Below are 20,972 nucleotides of genomic sequence, written 5' to 3' on the forward strand. Positions count from 1 at the left end.
AAACTAAAATATGACAAAAATAACATTAATACATTTAGTTCACATAATAAAAATAAATACAGATTTAGTTCACATAACAAAGTTATGATCTACTTACATTGCGTCAAACACGGAAAACCATAAACTATAGATACTACGCATCTTTTTTACATTGCAATCTAACGTAAATTGACGCAAATGCAAACAGGAATGCGACAACTGAACAAGTAGAGTAATAATATTACATACGACAACGCAAATACCTCAAGGGCAAGTATCGGATATTAGATTATATACACGTGAGTAGACATGTGTGAACAGCCTGTGAGTATCTTTGTTTGTGAAATTTTAAAAAAGCCACCTGTCAGCTGTCACTTGTCACACGATTCTTAAGTTGGGGCCACCGAAATTTGCTATTTGTAAGACTTCCTTATCAAAACTGCTTGTGAATAAATCTACAGATAATTTGGACCTTATACAAGATAAACATTTTGAATTTAATATTAAGTCATACTTATAAGTAAATTGGCATACTTGGAATATTCTTATTTGTACTGTTCCTAGTTGTATCATAAAATGATAGGTACTCTAATATTATGTACCATTTAACACATAGCAGTAGATAACTTTGAATTGACTTATTCCAAAATGTTATTCAAAATATAATAAATTTTTTGCTGGCTATTTCACTCATGTAAATGGCAACACTATCACAGGCATATATTTATAAACAATGTCGCATTTATTATATTATCAGTTCTTAATAGGTACTGCCTAATGTTTAACTTGTTACGATAAAGTTACCGGTTCTTTCCCTTCACGAGCATCAATACAAAATACGAAACCAGAAGAAAAATAAATTGCGTGATAAGGAAATGAGCCCCCATGGCCCATACCCCTATAAACCTACATGCATACTTAACTGTATTTCAACACCATTAATAAATCATTCCTACACAGTTCAATAAATATGAATTTAAAGTTTTGTAATCAATTGAAAATATTTCTATCTCGTCATTTCGAATTTCAATAGCTTCACCTATTAATTAATATTTTCTTTCCAACAAGGATGTTAAAAGAAAACGTTCTATTATCACTTTGACTACCAATGTTCTGACTTCTTTGAATACCATAATGTAAACACAGCACATACTCGACTAAGCTCGACTACACGGTACACCCGCATATTATTTTAATCGCTGTCGAATATATTATTTTTGAGGAAAGCAGATACAAAATAGTATTGAGGCGTGTCAGCTCAATGAACTGGTTGCGTGGTGACAGATAATGTAATTCAAAAGTTAAATTCGATAATTTTCACTTATTTTTCTTACATTAACATTCCTATCATTTATACGTGTTAATGCGATAATCACAGATAATTAAAACTTATTTTTAATCTGTTAAACGTCCATAAAAAAACAATAGGGAGTCGTTTTAAATGCAACTTCCCGGCTCCCGCTACTGCTATAACATTTGGAACAATCGAACACGCTGTCTTTTGTTCATATCGCCGGTTGATTTAACGGGTCAAATACCAATACCTATACCTTACCACCTATACAATACCTTACCAAAAAGTATTTTTCTAACCGTCTCACGTCTGCTAAATTTTTTGACGTCCTAAATCGAAACGTTGCGTGTTCCTTTACGTAAGTAACACGTAATGTAAGGAAGTCTGTTGAATGCCAATGTCTTATGTTACATCAGTTTATGCTTTAAAAATACGGCCATTGTTTTAATTCGTGGGTCATATTGCAGATTTTCGTCCGACCAGTCTCATTCTTAATTTATTTAAAGCCTTTTTTTGAACATGTAGCTTTGGTTAAGAACTTAAGATCTCTAATGCTATCATTAGCTTCGCCAAGGCCCAAGACTACTTTTAAGTTTCAATTATTTAAATGCAATTTATTGATTATTGCAATACAGTGTACCTACTTTAAACTTAAAACTACAATCTTTCTAGTTTCTTATAAAATAAATATATTTTTTTAATTTTAATAAGTTTTATTCATTTAAAAACAAAATTTTAAGGACGCGCTAAATTTTACGCCCTGATTCGTTACATGAAATAGATAAAACATATTATACATAATATGGACAAAAAGAGAAACACGTTTTCTAACTAGGATCGTCTGTGGCCTTATCTGTGGCCGTATTTCGACATTCTTTGTTCTCAATCTCGTCACTGCATTCCACAGCACGCATAAGTAATTTATTTGACAAATCCTCATCAGAATACCAAAATAACCTAAATTCTGAAACGAAATTGCATGCTCATTTTTAAATCTACATACTTACGCAACGTATTTTGATGCTGTTTTTCAGTCTATTGACTTCCAGGATTTCGAAGCAGATTTTAGCATAGGTATTATTAGTTACGTTTGAGACAAAGCGGGTGAAGCTGCGGATGGAAACCTAGTTGGTAATCTATACCTACTAATATTATAAAGCTGAAGGGTTTGTTTGTTTGGTTGTTTGTTTGAACGTACTAATCTCAGATTTGAAAAAGTCTTTCGGTGTTAGATAGCCCATTTATCGAGGAAGGATATAAGCTATATATCATTATGCTAAGACCAACAGGAGCGGAGCCATGCGGGTGAAGCCGCGAAGCGCAGCTAGTATATTATAACAGTTAAATAAGTCAGTGGTTAGTCTACGCTTCCTACACTTTTCCTACATTACATCACTTCGTGTACCACCGTTACTGATAAAATACGTAACGGTACATAATATAATATTGAAGGCACGTGTCGCTTCTCAAATTACATAAACTTTATTTCAATATTCTACACGTATTATTGTTGTGACGACTGACGAATTTACATACCTGGCTATAACTAGGTGACCTGACTTTCTAGCATTGTTTTGAATAGGTACTTTTCAATTTTCATTTCATAAATAATGTATTTATGACTGACTCAGTCATCATCATCATTTCATGTTTGTTTCCATTGTAGGAAACAGGAACATGTAAGCATTCTATGAGGCTCCCCATTGACCAGCTGGGTAAGTGCAGGTTGGTAGATGTCAATAAATCAAGACATTCTCGCACTCAAAAACACTAAAATATCAGATGAAGAAGACAGAAAAATCCTCTACTATTACGTTATACAAAAAAAAAACTAATAAAAGGATTGATATCTAAGCTACCTCAAAAACAAAACGTGAAAAATAAAGAAAATCTAGGCCCGCCCCTCCAAAATACGCCAGTAACAATGTGCATGACGCATGGAGTATTGTCCCTCCCATTCGGAGCAGAACGATTGCTACTGTTTTTAGGTCTATCGGAAATACTAATCGCTATACAGTTTATACGTTGGATAAATGACAACACGTTTATTATTGTTAAGTAGGACAAATGTAAACAAAGTTTTAAAGGAAGAAATTTTGTACCTGTTTATCGTTATTATGAATCATTACTCTTATTACCTACTCATTTATTTAAATTTAAATAAATGAGTAGGTATTATCAAAGATTATCAATAACTTATAATGTAGTACTTAATCAATTAAATTCTGCAGAATTTTGATGATACATAAGTCCAAATATCTTTATAATTTAGGTAATAATATTTTATATATGCATTAAAATAGATTTCCGAAAATAAGATAGTGCTATCTTGTTTACCTGATTTACAAAATTTTGTTATATTGCCGTATTTTTATCAGAAAATGTAAACAAATTAAGCACACGTGAAAGGTGTGTTGCGATTTGATAAGAAAAACAGATTTACGACACATTAACCTGTACATAACGTTGATAATTATTATTAGATAGTGAATGAGAACAAAATAATATACTTATGCGGCAAATGTTCTGGCAGGAATCCCTTAGAACAAATGGGATATAAGAAATAGTTTACGAAATATTCACAGACCTACCATAAAAATTTCACAAAACTCGGCCAAACTCAAACTCAAACATTTATTTATTCTTCAGACTTCTTATAAAAGCACTTTTGAATCGTCATAACATATTTTTAACACCGATTCGGAAAGTTGTATACTAATAATCTATGGAGCTGGAACTAAAACTAAACTTGTCTGAAGAGATTGAACTAAAAAGATAACTTATGAAACTATGATAGGTAATTCAGGTTATAATCATTATCTAAGTTTATAATTAACCTTTTTCCTACAAATTGCGTGTTTACATTCCAAAGCCTATATGTCGTCAATCGTCATAATCTCAACATAATTATTATAATGTTACCTATATTATGTTACAATAACACACGGTAGACACACTGTATATAATTTATCTGTGACTAATACAGACAACAAAACCAGTATTGCCTTTGCTTCTTGCTCGTTAGCGCGGACAAAGCAAACTGAAACTTTCATTTCAATATTAAATCGTAATCCTTTGGAATACGGTATTGATTGATTTGACCAGTTCAAGTTAAGAATTGAACAAGGAACTGGCCTTGAACTCAAAACAAAGCATGTATTATGTGTCTTTCTAAAACACACAGCGTTGGATGAAGAAAGCAGTCTATGAATCCTATATATCTCTATCAAATAGGGTCACCTTACCGAATATCGATGGATCTTTCACCTCACTAGCAAGAGCGCGTCCCTAGTATGTCATCTGTCATCGCCAATTTGACATCGCCTTTGAAGCGCTGTCATCTGCCTCTGCCGGCATAGCGTTTATGAATTCGTGCGCGTTAACATCGCGCAGAATATAATTAGTATTTATCTCTAGTAAAAGTGATCAGATTAAGTTACTTTTACCTTAATAAAACACATAAAGCGTTAAATTTTAGTAGTAATTGGTTTAGGAATGGAATTAGTTCCAATATGAAACACAAAAGACCACGTTGTCGGAAGAAAATTCGAAAACCGGTGCTTTGGTATGTATAATAGTGGCGGGAACTCTTTTTCGTCCTCGGAGGACGAGAGAAGCAATGGTTCGTCACTGTCCAAGAGACCGGGAGACGAGAAATTCCGTAAGTACAATCAGACTTGTCATAACATGTCCGGACTCGTGCATAGAATTCCATGCAACACGTGGCATACATATTTTCACAGTATTTGACACAAATACATCAATATTTAGATGTAGGTAATTAATAATAAAACACAATGCATGCCTATAGTGAGACCGCTATATTATCATCGGGTTTCTTTATCATACACAGGCACATTGGTTACTGTGTCAAGTATTGCTTTTAACCAAAATTGTGAGATATCGTTAGGCTACCTAGGTAGAAGGTACTTAGGTTTATGGAATCGACCGTGATCCCCTATGACTAACGAGCCCCAGCAGCAGGTAGTGAGGTATCTCAATCACTTTGACCATTCAATTGTAACTACCTCAACAAAAGTGAGTACCTACTACTTAGTGCCCACTACTACACAATTAAATCAAGACAATTAAAAGGTACTTATATATTAGATATTCTAAAGAGTCGAAAAGTAAAAACCGAGAGAGTAAAAACCTGTCTATCACAATATTCTAAAGAGAAGAAATTGTTAATTAACTATTATAATATAATTTCAATATCTATCATGTATCAAACATGTCACATATAGATTTTACATTACTTAGGATATGATATAGAATGTATAATGTGAACAACGGTCTCACACAATTTTCAGTATGAGGTACTGATTACTACAAGTTGAGATTACCTAGTTTATGGTAAATAATTCTTAACATAAAGAGCATGTTTTCATAGTCAATTGGCACCAGAATAAGCTTTGATTCTATGGGTACTTATTTGAATAAGTATTGAAAAATCATAAGAAATAGACATTGCATATTAGATGTAGATATGTTTATATACATTATCATCATCAAGGACCCATATTTACCATATCCCCGAACAGTTGAATGATATCTTTCTTGGTTATAATGTTACCGATGATACTCATGTTTTTCTAATTCCTTTCTTACTTAAGTGAAAGAGCTTGCCTTAGAATTAACACACTCAGGTGTGATGACAATTCTATAATATCAACGGTAAAGTAACCAAGATCTTTGTATTTTTTATTTGTATCTTCTACAAAGATATGTACTGAAAATATGTTCAAGAAAGGTGTCCTCAATCATGATTAGTATGGTTAGTGATGCTGAAGGAACTGGTTTAGAAAATTCCAGAAAAATATATGCCATACTTACATTCAGAAATGCTTCTCGCAATAAAAGCTGATGGCTCCGCCAGGTTGATATTCAACCTGAGACACCTAGGTATTAACCAGGTAATTTTGATACATATCACAGGTTATAACGGTAATTAAATTTTTATAAAGCCAGAATTGACTTGTACAATCAGTTATCATTGGCCTATTTTCTGCCCGCATATGGCAGCCATTTCAAATGGGTCGCGGAGACCCTACAGGCTGAAGGTGCCGGCTTTCTGTTTTATTTAAACTATTAACTTTTGGTCTACTAAGACCAATACAAAATTAACTTCACAGGTCCTGTAGACTGTGAGGATTTTGGAAGAGCTTGATTGGCATTACAGCCACATAAAGTCCATTACCTTCTGGTTTAGTTAAACAATTATCTTTTGGTCTACCAGAACTATTCCAATTTAACTTCACAGGTCGCGGAGACCATGAAGATATTGGTAAAGCTTGATTGTCACAAAAAGGGTCACAGCCTTCTGATTTATTTATTTAACAGTTTTATGTACCGTTACAAATTTTATAATCATATCATAATATTAAAAGAAAAGGAAACATACATAGCACATAAGGTAACCTTATCGCTTATCAGTGATGTCTTCCAGACTGCCCATTTAGTTAGACTACCTGGATTATTCTAATTTAACTTCAGAGGTCTCGGAGACCATGGAGATTTTAGTAAAGCCACAGAATGGGCCACACCTTTCTAGTTAGACAATTATCTTTTTGTCTTCAAGGATTGTTCCAATTTAACTTCTCAGGTCGCGGAGACCATAGAGATTTTGGAAAAGCAGGTTTGGCACATCAATTACAAAATGTACATTGTAAATCTAGATACTTGTGCCTCATGGGTGACACTATAGAAAATATGTCTGTGTTATTGCCAGTCCTAGAAGCCTCAAAGATAAAGCATACTGTTGTAGACAGTAATCATGTCTTGCACTAAAAAAGAGTTGCAGACAGTTCTATACATCTGAGAGGTGGCAGACGGTACAGTTGTCGCCTCCAGGTATTTCTCTAGAGTCTCGCTCACAGCAGACCAAGAGAGAAAGGCTTTATCCCTCTACATGCTATACAAGACTTAAGAGTTGTGGAAAAGAAACATAAACAGAAATGTCTTTGTAAAAGAACAAGTTTGTCACTTCCTAACTTCAGATGCCGCGGATGCGGGCTGAGTAGGACATCTGAACAGTACTTACCTGTCAGAGAAGTGGAGAGGGAAGCAAAGGACTTGGCACAAAAATTTCTGAGTTATATGTAGTATACATAGGTATGCAATTCTTTATTGCTTCTGAGCAAATTGAAATGGGCGCACATCCTTTAGCCCAAGCTAGCAATCAGGTTAAAATCAAAATACAAAGGTTGCTAAGTGCTAACTCATTTAGCTCTCACAACTGAGTAACTTTACCTAGCTGAGAAATTAGGATAACTCTTGGCACGCTTCCTAAATGGCTTTTGGTTTAGATTGCCGCTCAAGAAATCAACCTGTACCGGAGTGGCTTCTCCTACCTTGTACAACAGGAAATATATTTCGGAGGCTCCTGATATGGACCATGTCGCTACCCAAAGGAGTGCTTTAGTGCCAAGGCGTATTTGCCATAGCCCGCTCCGAATTTTGCGACATCTGCAGTCGTTGATGGAGCTGACGCCTAGACTGAATATTCCTTTCCAAGGGTAATCCTACAAGTGTACTAGCGCATCTCGCACCCCGGGACCGGGGCAGATACATAGCACCCAAGGGTGGCTTATGGTTAATATAATAAATAATAATAATATACGGACATTTCTCCGCAGCTCGGCGTCAAGCGCCTAAAGAAGGCTTAGGGTTATTGACTATTATGGTTATAGATGTTTATTAACCCTGAAGTCATGAGCACTCAGACCATTGGTGAATGGCCTTATCCCCCAACTGCTCAGTCAGAAAAGGGGGGGGGGGAGGAAACAACCCATGGTAAAACAAAGGAGAAAGGGCAGTTAAGTTGTGGTGCCCCCCCACAGTGCCAACATATGATCCTCCAAGCAGAAGGTGACTTTCATAATGCAAAGAATGCAATGCTAATAAAAAAAAAAAAAAAAAATCCTTGTAATCTAGTACACAGAGATTCTATTTAATTAGCTTAATTCTATAATAAGCAAGCTGACCCTGTTCCCTCAGGAGCTTTTATGCTATTATTGGGGTCAGGCCGAGAAGCTCATGACATGAACATGACTTCTGAAGATCTCAAAATAAAGTTTTTTATCACAGCAAAAGCAGATTATAATCTGACCTAAATTTGGATATAAAATGGATACAACAACACATTATCCATCAGGTGGTCGGTTGTGAGGACACCCAAACACATAAATAGGTCCAGTGACCCATGTGGAAAGGATGGTTCAAGTAACAAAGGACTAATTTTCAGTCTTAAAAGTAGATAATTGATTCTTGTCTATAAAGGGGCGGACCCTTAAAGCTTGCAACACAAACCTTTATCTCTGACTAGATAAGGTCCTTCCAGATCTTAAAGACAGTAAACGTAGCAGCCCTGTCCAGCAGTGGCTTTAAGAAGGTGGTAAGAGCACCTACCCGTTGAGGCAATGGAAAGACCATACAGTCCTTTATAAAGTTTTACTGTCAATCAGTCAATTTAGCCAGTGCCAGTGAGTCTGGTTTACTTTAAGGTAACCTTAAACTGTTTAATGAATTATTTTATTCAGTGTAATTAATTTAAGATCATAGTAACGATCAATTTATATCAATGTGTAACAGACATGCTTAATGCTTAAGGTACAGTTGTGTTAACATTGGTTATTATAGTTATTTTATATACAGATGTTATTTACTGTAGTATTTAGCCTTAGAGGCATTGTTTATCATTGGTGACATTGATCTTCCTTTGAGTTATAATTTTTAAAATGTTATTTTTATCTTTATATTTGAGCTTTGATTTGTTTCAAAGATATAGCGAAATAACTAAGCAGTTCTTAGGTTCTAAGACTTAGTTCATTAGTATTGGCTTATTGAGAAGATTATCTAAGGAGAATAATTTAAAATTTGGAGGATATATGGTTAGCTCTTACATGAAAGAAAAACAATTTTGTTGTTGCTACATAACCCCCTTGTATTGTTTTTAGAATTTAAAATATAACTTTATTTTACAATACAACAGGTTCATTTAACATTCTGTAAGGAATGAAATTTAAGTTGTTAATACAGCACTCTTAGGCATTACAATATTAACAAGATAATTTATTTTCAACATAGCGTTTGTATGTCTTTCTTCACCAGCAGATATCAAACACATCTTCATCCAACGCTGTGTGTTTTAGAAAGACACATAATATTGATGTTTTGCATTAAAACAAAACATGTATTATGTGTCGAATAAAACACACAGCGTTGCAGTTTACTGCTTGCTGATGAAGATGCTATGCCGGCAGAGGCAGATGACAGCGCTTCAAAGGCGATGTCAAATTGGCGATGACAGATGACATACTAGGGACGCGCTCTTGCTAGTGAGGTGAAAGATCCATCGATATTCGGTAAGGTGACCCTATTTGATAGAGATATATAGGATTCATAGACTGCTTTCTTCATCCAACGCTGTGTGTTTTATTCGACACATAATACATGTTTTGTTTTAATGCAAAACATCAATATTGTGAGATTGAAAGTAGACTGGAGTTCGAGAGGGCTAATGATTGTGACCTCGTACATCACTATGCTATGGACACCGTTTATTTACCGATTTCGTCATCAAATACAAGGTATTTTTGGCGGTAAAATTAATAATAGTGAAAACGTTTGCCATACAAAATCGATTTAGATATCTAAATCCATGGTTAACCTCGTAAAACGTTAGTAACGTAAAATATAGAGACTTATTATTGTTATTATTTTATACTTAGTGAGAAAATTTGCAAAATTGATATGATTTTCAGTCATCATAAGTTTTATCCTGATTCTCCTCTCTATATAGAAACTGCTTTCCGAGCGCTGGTTAATAATTTATTTCGTATTTTGACGGTTTTTAAGCGCTTCTTATAGAAGTTTACTTGAACAAGTATAACTGTTTGAGTTACAGCCGGTATGTTTTCATAATATTACCATGGTAATGTTGCCATTGCCACCCGTATTGCGAAATCTAAGACGTCCAAGAATCATGTTTTAGTATCGGCATATGCGCTTATCAACTAGGCATATAAAAACTTGTATTAGTTCTAGGCATAGAGAGGAAGTGAAACAAGGACATTACACTATTGTTTAAAAAAATCTTCAAAAATTAGGTAAACATCAAAGGCATGCAGAGCAGTTATTAGATTTTTTTTGCTAAAATAATCTGTGATTTATAAAAAGTTAAATTTTTAAAACATAGGTAGTTATCTCATGTTCAAATTACAAAACGTACCTAGCAGTTACAATCAAGGTTTCCCTCCAAAATTTAGGAACATTGCATTGTAATGTGAGTGAAGGTGAAAACAATATGACGAAAAAAAAACACATCTAATCTTAAAGACTTAGCAGTGTTTGCTAATTTTATCATAAGTACTTACTGAAATCTAATTAAATATCTCATTTACCTAGCAAAAAACCTTAAAAACTGATAACTTTTCATTGATAGGTAACATTTCTTCGAAATTGAGCTACATAAATATTTACAAAGCGGTGCACCCGGCTTCGCCCGTAACTAGGCCATTAGCACCAGGGATTACGAAGGGTCCAACTGTGAAAGAATTTTTTTAAATTGGTCCAGAAGTTCCTACGATTTACGCAGTCAAACATAGGTACCTACTCTTCAGCCTTATATTAGTAGTAATTGTGCCCTGCTGTTTTATCTGTTCCTGTTGGTCTTCCGATGGATAAATTTTAAACTGAAATAATTTATCGAATCGTTCCAGTATTTCCTGAAATTAGCGCGCTCAAACAAACAAAATTATTGTTTGTTATGTAGATTATTTTTGAGAACGTTTTTAGAGATATTTTAATTTTGAATAATTTTGTACAGCTTTATTTGTAGGTACTTTTTTTTGAACTGACTTCAAAAACGGAGAACCGCATCCGTATCCAATCGAAATCTAATTCGACTGTATTTTTTTAGGGTTTGTTACCTCAGAATTTGTGATTGGTAGAAACAATTTGATGCATTTTTTATTTGAAAGCTCGTGTCTTCCGATTGGTTCCATTTAAATTTCGTTTAGTAGGAACGTACGGTCTACCAATTTGAAAATGGAAGACCGCTTTGCTTTTTGTAATATTAAAATATTTTGAATTGGTTGCTGTAATTAACTTTAATTGATGGCATGTTTAATAAGTGATTAGTAACATTTTAATTAGCTTATATTTAATTTACTTAATTTACACAAACTGAATCCACAAAGAGTATTTAATACAAATTTAAGGAAAGGAAAGAGGAAGTTGTTTCAAGTTTATGGACTCGGTCTAATTAGGTCGTTATTACACGATTAAGTCCAATATTAAGTCATTACCGACATGTTACCGACCATATAAATTAATGAGCGTAAACAATACATAAAATTAATTTGCATTTACAGTATAGGTATTCTAAATTCGTTAGATGGCTAACTAGTAACTACTTTCAAATTTATATTAAAGTTTACTTCGACCAGCTAAATCTAAAACATAATTCGAAATTAGAATAATTAAAAAGAAAGCGGCAGAGGAAATTGCGAAAAATATTTTGCAAATGCACTTACAATTCACTCCCGCGAGCGAAAAGTGAAAACAGCTCTCCAATGCGTTCCGATTCACAAACAGCACAACACTAGCACAAAATTAAAAAGTTAATAATTTCTCAATTCAAAATCTCGCTTCTATTTTTCGAAATAAAAAACAAATACAAAATTCGAATTTCAAATTGATGTCGTGCGGGCGCGCCCGACGTGGCTGCGCGCTAAAAACCAACTGACGATTGACGAATAATTCCTATAGAGATCGGCGATCGCTCAACGCGCGTTGCGTCTACGTATCGCGTATGTGAAATGTGAATCCGCATTATTCCAATCTTTGTTATAAACGATAAATAAAAAGTTAAAAAATAAATTGATTGATGCGTCATGCACTGTATATCACGATAAACATGATTTAAATTGAAAGTTACTTAAAGATAAAACTGTTAAGTGTACCGTTGAATAATGCATTCATTAGGTTCCGCATGCAATTCATTTCAAAGTAGGTACATACCTTCATTTTATTAACTGGCAATCTTTTTTTTAACTAGGATTTAAAAAATCAATCCGTCAAAAATGATTCGTTTCTTTTTTGAGGAATTTCCACATTTTTTTCGTTTGCTTGCTTACATTTTTTTTGTGTAGGTCGCCAACTGTCGTCAATCTCAACAAAATAATTAATATATCATAGTTTTATAATCAATATTATGTAAATATATGGTAACAGTATACTACATTACACATACGATTAGCTGTTCAGTGCCAAGTAAATCACGATTTGAAGCAAGTTAAGAAGATTGCAGCAAGATTGCAGCAGACATGACTGACAGTAGTACGAAAACAGGTATGCACTTTTCGATCGACATACATTAACGTAATATTAGTATACGAGTTATTTTAATTATTAGGTAATTATATTTATTATTTATGGAGAACGTAATTTGTAGGTTTGACTGAAGGTTAGGTAAATGGTATTTCACGAAGAAGTCGACTTTTTTCCAATAGATTATTAAATAAAACAAGGAATGAGGATTGAACAAGGAATAAGAGAAAAGTTTAATTTTCATAAAGACAATTTATTATCTTGTAGATAAACATTATCTGCTTTTCCACATGATATAGAAAAAATGACTCATTTAAAAACTTTCTAATCGAATTCACTGATAAAGATTCACGTAATCAGAAATCAAAATTGCAAATTTTAGAAATTCTAACTCGATAATTTAAGTACTTAATTTTTAAATATATTAACTAAATTAAATAATAATATTTAAAACAAATTAGTTAACAACGAAGATTTTAAGCAAAATTTGTGACACCAAAAATCCTAGCAAAAAATGGATGTTTGTGCTTATTTGTGTTTTGTTCGCTATAATATACATAATATACATGAAAAGTTCATATTTTAGATATATCCTTGGCATATACTTAGCAATATTCCACAATTACAAACTGTTCGATCAATTTGTTTAACGTGTCCATGTTTCTAATCGACCTTAATAACCTGAGTGCAAATGACGCAAGCACGATAACCTTATTAAAACCGCAGACATCAGGAATGTAACTAAATACAATATATTTAGTGTTTGTTGATATGCCTATGCCCTATACATCCCAGTATTTCTGTTATCACACAGAATGTTAGTAGTTTATATCATTTTATTAAATATAGAAGCCTAGTTAAGCATAGTTCCTACTTCCTAGTATTAATACCTATCATCGAACTATGTATTAGGAAATATTGGCAATTTTTACAATTTTTCGAATCTTACTGTTTAAAATTGGTATAAAAAATATTATTATAGAATATAAATGTTCTAACTAACCTAAATTTAAATATGAAAAAATAATGTAGGTATAATTCTCGTGTCGCGGTGTTTGAAGTTTAAACTCCTCCGAAACGGCTAGACTGATTCTTATGCAATTTGTGCGCATATCGGGTAGGTCCGTTTCTACACATCTATTTTTCCTACTCTGTGATAAGGTAAAACAACTTTTGCCGGGACAGCTAGTATTTATTATAAACATTTTGAAGTGAAATTTCTAAAGGCGCGAAGAGAGTAAAATTTGAAGGTCGCGTCATGGCAATACTGTTACGTCGTGGAGTAAGGCGACGATTTTGGTATTTTTGAATCTTGCCAAAGATGTTTCACTTCTGACACGTGTGCTCGGCACACGCTCTTTTTTATAATTATTACCTACTTCATCCAGACAATCCGTTGCGAAGCGAACGCGAACTTTATAAAACTTAGCTCTAAAGTCTAATACTTAACTATAAAACTAGATAGAGATTTGTTACATAACACTTTCAAAGCAATAACGCAATAAATATTTAATTTCATACGTTTCTTGCAATGATTTAGCGCATTTCGCTCGCTTTCACTGTGTGTGCTTGTCAAAAGTGATCTCTTAGAATAAAACGTCATAAAGTGTATTATGACCTTATCATTACGCTGTTTGAGGCCATGAGAAAGGTGATCACTTGATTGTAAAAAAGAGAATAATGTTTTTCGTAGTAGTGGATAAATTAATTCTTTTGGTGACATGTTTCTGTGTACCTATATTTTTTTTCTCTGCTTATCCCGACTGCTATAAAGCGTAATAAAAAAAATAGTCTTGAAATCTATACTAATATTATAAAGAGGAAAGGTTTGTATGTATGTATGTATGTATGGTTTTCACTTTTCACGCATAAGCTACTGGACCGATTTTGATGAAATTGGGCACAGATAATCCTTAGACCCTGAGAAAGAACATCTAAGGCTATCTTTTATTGCGAAATATGTACCACGGGCGAAGCCGGGGCGGACCGCTAGTATCATATAATGGGAATAAGGCAGCTTTCTACAGGTGAAATTAAATACAATATAACAGAAGTTGTTCTTGAGTATATCTATTAGAAACGTAACAAAAACAAAGCTTTCTGATGAAATATGGAAGATACTGAACTTTTTTTGTGCCTTATTTGTCAATTTTTTGTGTCATCGTTGACAAAGAAGCTGCTGGCTCATCTGATGCCAACACCACCAATAGCTACCACCGTCAATGCACATTTGCAAAGGCGTAATGCAAAAAAACAATTGCAATTTATACAGACTAAAACGAACGAATTGAATTATGAATTAGGTGTTTGCATATAAGTACTGAAAAATTCAAGGTGTAATTTAAAACATTAATTACTCTTTAAACTCGAAAGTGGGTCACTGTTACATCCTTATCATTAATAATCTCACACAAAGGCTTGTACACACGCCATAACAAAAAAGTTTTACGTTTAAAATAATATTTCAAAGGGTTCCGTATGATATTTAATTTTTAAGTTACCATTCTAGATAAATATGCACATTTTATTCAAAATTATGCCTAAACTCAATAGTTTCCTGCGTTTATTTCTAAAATTGGGTTATTTGGCAGAAATCACGCTTGTGATATGATAGCATTTATAGATTTATAAAGAATAAAAAAATTCGATCACGAGGCGGGACTCGAACCCGCATCCTTTCGCGCCATTCCGGGGGCGGATGCCTGACCAATTCAGCCACTTGTGACCCGCCAGAGCAATTTATTCTAAGCCGAATTTATTCTATTCTTTCAGTTTTATGTCTAATTTCAATGATAGCATTTATTAATTTATAGTAAGTAGGTAAATTACTACTAATAATTTCATGAACATGATATCCACATTTTTTGAAACACTTGACCTAGTTATTCCAAAACCTGTAATATAATATTATCCTGTAAACAATACTTACTTGACATATTCATAAAAAAAGTAATTAATCATCTTTCTGACATTATGAGTGATCGCTCTTTTTAGGGCCAACTCTGGAGGTCATTAGACTCATAAATACGCTTTAAGCAAAACTCAAGTGTCTTCTTAAAAGTAGCGTTTATGTAATAAAGAAAGAGGTTTACTGAATAAATATTATGTATGATGCTTCAATTTGTATATAAATCACTATAGTCTCAATATGCGGTTTTGCTTGCTACTTTTATACGCACAAATAACTGACTCTTTAAAAATATATTCAATGGAAAATATAAAATTCTAACCCAATTTAAAAATATTATAAAGCTAATATTATAAAGGTAATGCAGTTGGCTCTTCAGTCTTACTAAAATTACCTTTATTTGCTATGATTTCGCCTAAAATTATAATCTATAGCGCTACAAACATCTAAAATGGAAAGTGTTGGATTGCATGCGCAAGAGCCTAATTTAAAGTATGTATGTAATTAATGTTGCATTAGATAGTAGATACCAAGGGTCCCCGGGGAAGGAGCCGTGGTTGTGTGGGCCCTCATGTATGTAATGTAGTATGTAGAAATACATAATATAATAACTGAATATTAATCGATTGCTCAGTGCTCTATTACGACATAAACGACAAACAAACATTTAAATAATAGGTGATTTGATAAGTAAGATATATAAGATAGATAATAATATCAGTTTTTTTCTTTATTGGAATTTAGCTATTATGTAAAATGATAGAAAATCGAAAAAATGGATGAAACAATGTAAATGATAAAACTATATTTAAAAATTCCGAAACCGATTCTTGCCATGCGCAAAAAATGGCGTATGTTTTCTATTTTTCTTTTTATCTTTTAAATATAATTATAACTTTCAGCGATTTCGCGCCACTAGCGTCATTCCAGAGTTATCTAATTATAAATAGACGTAATTAGTGTAAAATAATGCTAAAAGATAAGAAATCAAATCAAAGCTAAATGGGCATGGATGTGAACTGTTATGATGTAACCACTTTCCCTCATACAATGCAGTTACGATGCAGTTTTTACGATAATGTAGTGAGAATCTCTAATTAACTGGATTATTTAATATATTTTAATGTTAATTTGAGAAGCACTTAATTGTGCAGATTGTTAGTGAATTTTTTTCGTATCTTATTTTAAGCTCATATTATCTGTGGCTGTGTGAGTGCATTTTGTAATTTGATAAATATATAAAAACAACTGTTTAGGTATCTTTAACAGGTACCTATTATCTAGGTATTTTTGGTGTAAAGCAACTGAATATATCTATGAAGTCACAAATAGGATTCATAAAAAAGTTCTTCTTTTTGTTATTTTTTTTCTGAACATTTTCTGTCCTGAAATTTTTAATCAATGTCATCATTACGTTTAATTGTTCTAAATTCGAATAAATAATAACCAATCACGTTTCATCTCGCGAATCACATGATGCGCCGACGCAAATTGATGTCACGGGATCGAAATTGAAATGTTTTGCCATATTGAATTTATTAAAGCTTTATAAATGTTGTTTATGAAAATTATGATGTCAAATTTTATAAACTACGTAATCTCACGTATTTTATAGACGATAGTAATATCGAAGCATAAAACATCTATCATATAAAAATGTTAAAATGAATCGCAAATTGTAAGTGCATAACTTGAGAACAGCTGAACCGATTTAGTTAATTCTTTTTTTATAATATTCCTTGAAGTGAGAGGATGGGTCTTATGGAGAGAAAACGTAAACATGTACCACGGGCGAAGCCGGGGCAGACCATTAGTTAATCTATAGTAATGCTATAAAGCTGAAGAGTTTTTTGTGTGTTTGGTTGGACGCGCTAATCTCAGAAACGACAGGTTTTATTTGAATAATTATTTAACTTTTTAAAAGATAGCCCGTTTATTGAAAAAAATAAAGACCAATTCGAGCGGAGCAATGCGGATAAAATCTCGAATAAATTACGAAATTAACATATTTTGAAAATTCATTCTTAGAACGTGATTGTAATATGAAAGCTATTTACAATGCCTAGTACTTAAGTCAATACGAGGTAAGAATATAACTACAAACCATTCTTGTTATTATGGAAGTAATAGCGGAACTACGACTTTTCTTTGTTAGGCATTTCCGATTTCCTATAGTTATATTCGGATGCATTCACAATCTTGTTACATGCCGGATGAAGAAAATGTTGGAAAATACATATAAATAATAAAAAATGAGAGGCCACGGTTGCATTTAAATGAAACCTATGTTTTTGTTTTGGCTTAGAAAATACTACGTCATATATTCAAATTAGTAACGAACATTATGAAGTACCTAATGAAAGAATATAGAATTTCATTAACAAAAGGTTTCCAAACCAATTAAATAAGTAAGTAATAATATAAATAATTATATCTTTAATGCTCTCTCTCGTCTGTGGATGTATTTCGGAAACAATCTTGATCGTTGTAAAACTTTTTTTTCTGAGCATATGCGATATAGTACCAAAGAAATAACATCAAGATGCATTAATTATTTTCATGCATAATGAGCTAATTTGTAAGCAATATGATCACATGACTTCCCCCCAATGGGCACTTAGAATTATAAACAAAAGTAAACTTTATTCCCTGGACTTCAAGTACATTTTACAACGATAAGGAACCTCTACGTGGGATGCGTTATTAATATGCATGGAAGGTTTTGAAATGTTCTATTGTGTGTGACAAGATGCTTGAATTTTTATTTGGCTTTGCTTGCTTTTATTAACATTGTATATTTATGTGTTCGTCGCCATGTTTGTAGGTATAAGGTACTCCTTTGCCGTATAAGGTACTCCTAAATAAGTTGTTTCGAAGCTTTCCTCTTACAAGGATATTTGGCAATAATGGCTTCAGGCCTATTTAGAGCTTTAAACACATTTCCATTTGTGATATGGTAACTAGGTTGTATAGGAAATATTAATCTATAATAATTAAGTAGTATATTAATTCTTATAAATTTGTCTTAAATGGGTCACGCATAAAATGATTTGCAATGAAAGAGATTTCCAGTACAAAAATATAAGTGTAATAATAGAACACAAACAGTTCATAACACTCGCGGTGCTGTACAAATGTATAGTCAGTTTAGCTTTTATAAATAAGTATACATATTTCAATTTTAATCACATGTCACAATATAATAAATAATAATGATATATCAAATAAAATGGCAACACATATCAAGTGCGAGCGGAAACGACCAGTGTTACAAGTTAATAACACTTGTGTATAGCTGGCAAATGGCTGGCAATTATTCTGTGCAGACTGGATCGCCATAGTGATACGTAGGGTTGTCAGAAATTTGACAAAATCTATATTTTGATATTTTATTTTGTTTTAGTGGTTGTACCAATTAACATGCTAATACTTGTCGTAAAAACTTATTTCAAATCGAATCAAAATTACTTTAAAATGTCAAAAAAAGGGGAAAAAGCAAAGAAACAAGAGAGTGGAGAGAAAATTTAGAGTACGTGCCTATTGAATTTTTACAAGTTAGCTTTTTAGTTTAAATCCCAAAACTTTTAAGATCAGAAAGTCGTATGAATCATCCTGTTGACTTGTCTAGAGGGACAATCATATTTTATAATGCTATAAATCGCGGATGTCAGTGGGTGGTGATCATCGCTTGCCATCCGGTGACGCGAACAGACTCTGTTGCTTTTATTTTGGTTCAATTTATTCTCAAGCAGTATATTATGATAAAGCATGCTTTTTGCAATTGACACTTACATAATAAACTAATAGTATGTACTTAACTCTAGTTGCGTTTGTTTGTATCAATGTCATCTGCCGTACAGATTTGCATGATTTGCATGATACAGGGTGTAATCGTTTAAATTTAAATAAATAAATAAATAAAATCTTTATTTTGCTTTAAATCGTTAAGTGTGCACAGGCGATTATTCCGTAACTATTGCAGATATCAAAAAACTTTAAATTGATATCGAAAGAAATTTAAGATCCCTTTAAATTAAGATCCCTTTACCTAATGAGAAAAATGACAATAATAACTTTTACAAAATAAAACGGGAAATATCCAAAAAAGTTACATTAAACACTCCCATACATTGAATTTTCCATACATTTTGTGTTCAAAGCAAATGTTCGAAGTGGCGTCCTCGTTTTGGAATACCATTGTATTCCACATCGAGCTCTATTTACAGTTTCTCAATGAATTTTTATTAAAATTTGTGAAGTAATTTCAGCACAAATTCAAAAAAAGAACCAAAATTTTTCATATTACATGTTTAGGATAGTCATATCTCGTAAGTGCTAAATGTATCGGAGTGTGATGTAAAATTTTTGGATATTTCCCGTTATATTTTTAAAAAGTTATTATTGTCATTTTACTCATTAGGTAAAGGGCTTTCAATATCAGTTTAAAGTTTTTTGATATCTGCAATAGTTACAGAATAATCGCATGTGCACACTTAACGATTACACCCTGTATAGTTTAAATCTAAATCTAAAAGAATTTAGACTAATAATTTTCTTCACTGAAGTCAAACTTACAGGGGAGTTATTACCAATATAAATTAACACCAAACTGCTGCCACATTATATCGTTTGCGTACGAGCAACGCGTCGAGCTATTTGCAAATTTTTTTATAAATTTAATTAAATTATTGACACTGGCAACCCTATTCAAATTATGCAGATGGCAACCAGTTACATCATCGTTTCGCTCCAAAATCTGAGACGATTTCCGGACTCGTTACTTCACCCGATCACTATAATTGATTTTTTATCACCGATGTTTGGATATACATTACGTTTTATTGTTAAATGCAATTTAATTACGTTAAAAATACGATAATGAGAGCAGGTTTGCTGTTAAATTTGCCGTTCACTCCATTAATTGATCAAGTTTTTTCTCATACTGTAAAGTGTAAATGCAATCTGACATAATATTATAGGCAAAAATTATAAGGTCTCTAATTATGTGGTGTGACCGTGTGAGTTGTGACCTCTAGATAAGGATGTTTCTGAAAACATCTATCTTAATCTTTATTTTTCTTTACATCTGCCTTTTTACCCGTCTCAGTTTCGAATCATTAAAATTCGATTAAAAAACAAACCGTCTTATCTAGATCTATTTTATAAATAAATATTATCGATTTCATTTTCAATTTCTAATACTTTCAAGCACCAAGAATTCTTAGTACATCTCTAAGAAAACGATTTATAATCTGTTCCAACAGCATTCTCATAGTTGATGTGTGCCACTTGCAATCACTTGCTGTAAATTATTGGTAGCTTTCTGTACTGGGAGAAGATGGTAGTAAGTAATAGATCAACTTTCATAATTACATATAATACTCCTATATAAAAACAAATAATATGTATCGTTCTTGGGTAGAGATATTTGAATGAAAAAGTTGTCTTAGAACTGAT

The 20,972-nt window shown here is 32.7% G+C and overlaps 1 protein-coding gene across 2 annotated transcripts in view; it reads right to left on the bottom strand.

Annotated features, from left to right (window-relative positions):
- The window catches only part of LOC149901023 (SH2 domain-containing protein 4B-like), a 37,716-nt gene extending 25,701 nt beyond the window's left edge, over positions 1–12,015 (bottom strand). The window contains exon 1 of one of the 2 annotated variants that reach the window (XM_090111528.1): positions 11,812–12,013. The gene's annotated coding sequence lies outside the window, so the exon portion shown is untranslated. Of the gene's footprint in view, positions 1–11,811 lie in introns of both variants that reach the window. The other variant, XM_090111527.1, reaches the window with a different exon arrangement.
- Between the last annotated feature and the right edge of the window lie 8,957 nt (positions 12,016–20,972).

The sequence above is a fragment of the Colias eurytheme genome, chromosome 17 (genome assembly GCF_061535395.1).
Source record: "Colias eurytheme isolate Ceu_HAF_F1 chromosome 17, ilColEury1 Martin Lab GWU primary, whole genome shotgun sequence".
In the NCBI taxonomy this organism is placed as follows: domain Eukaryota; kingdom Metazoa; phylum Arthropoda; class Insecta; order Lepidoptera; family Pieridae; genus Colias; species Colias eurytheme.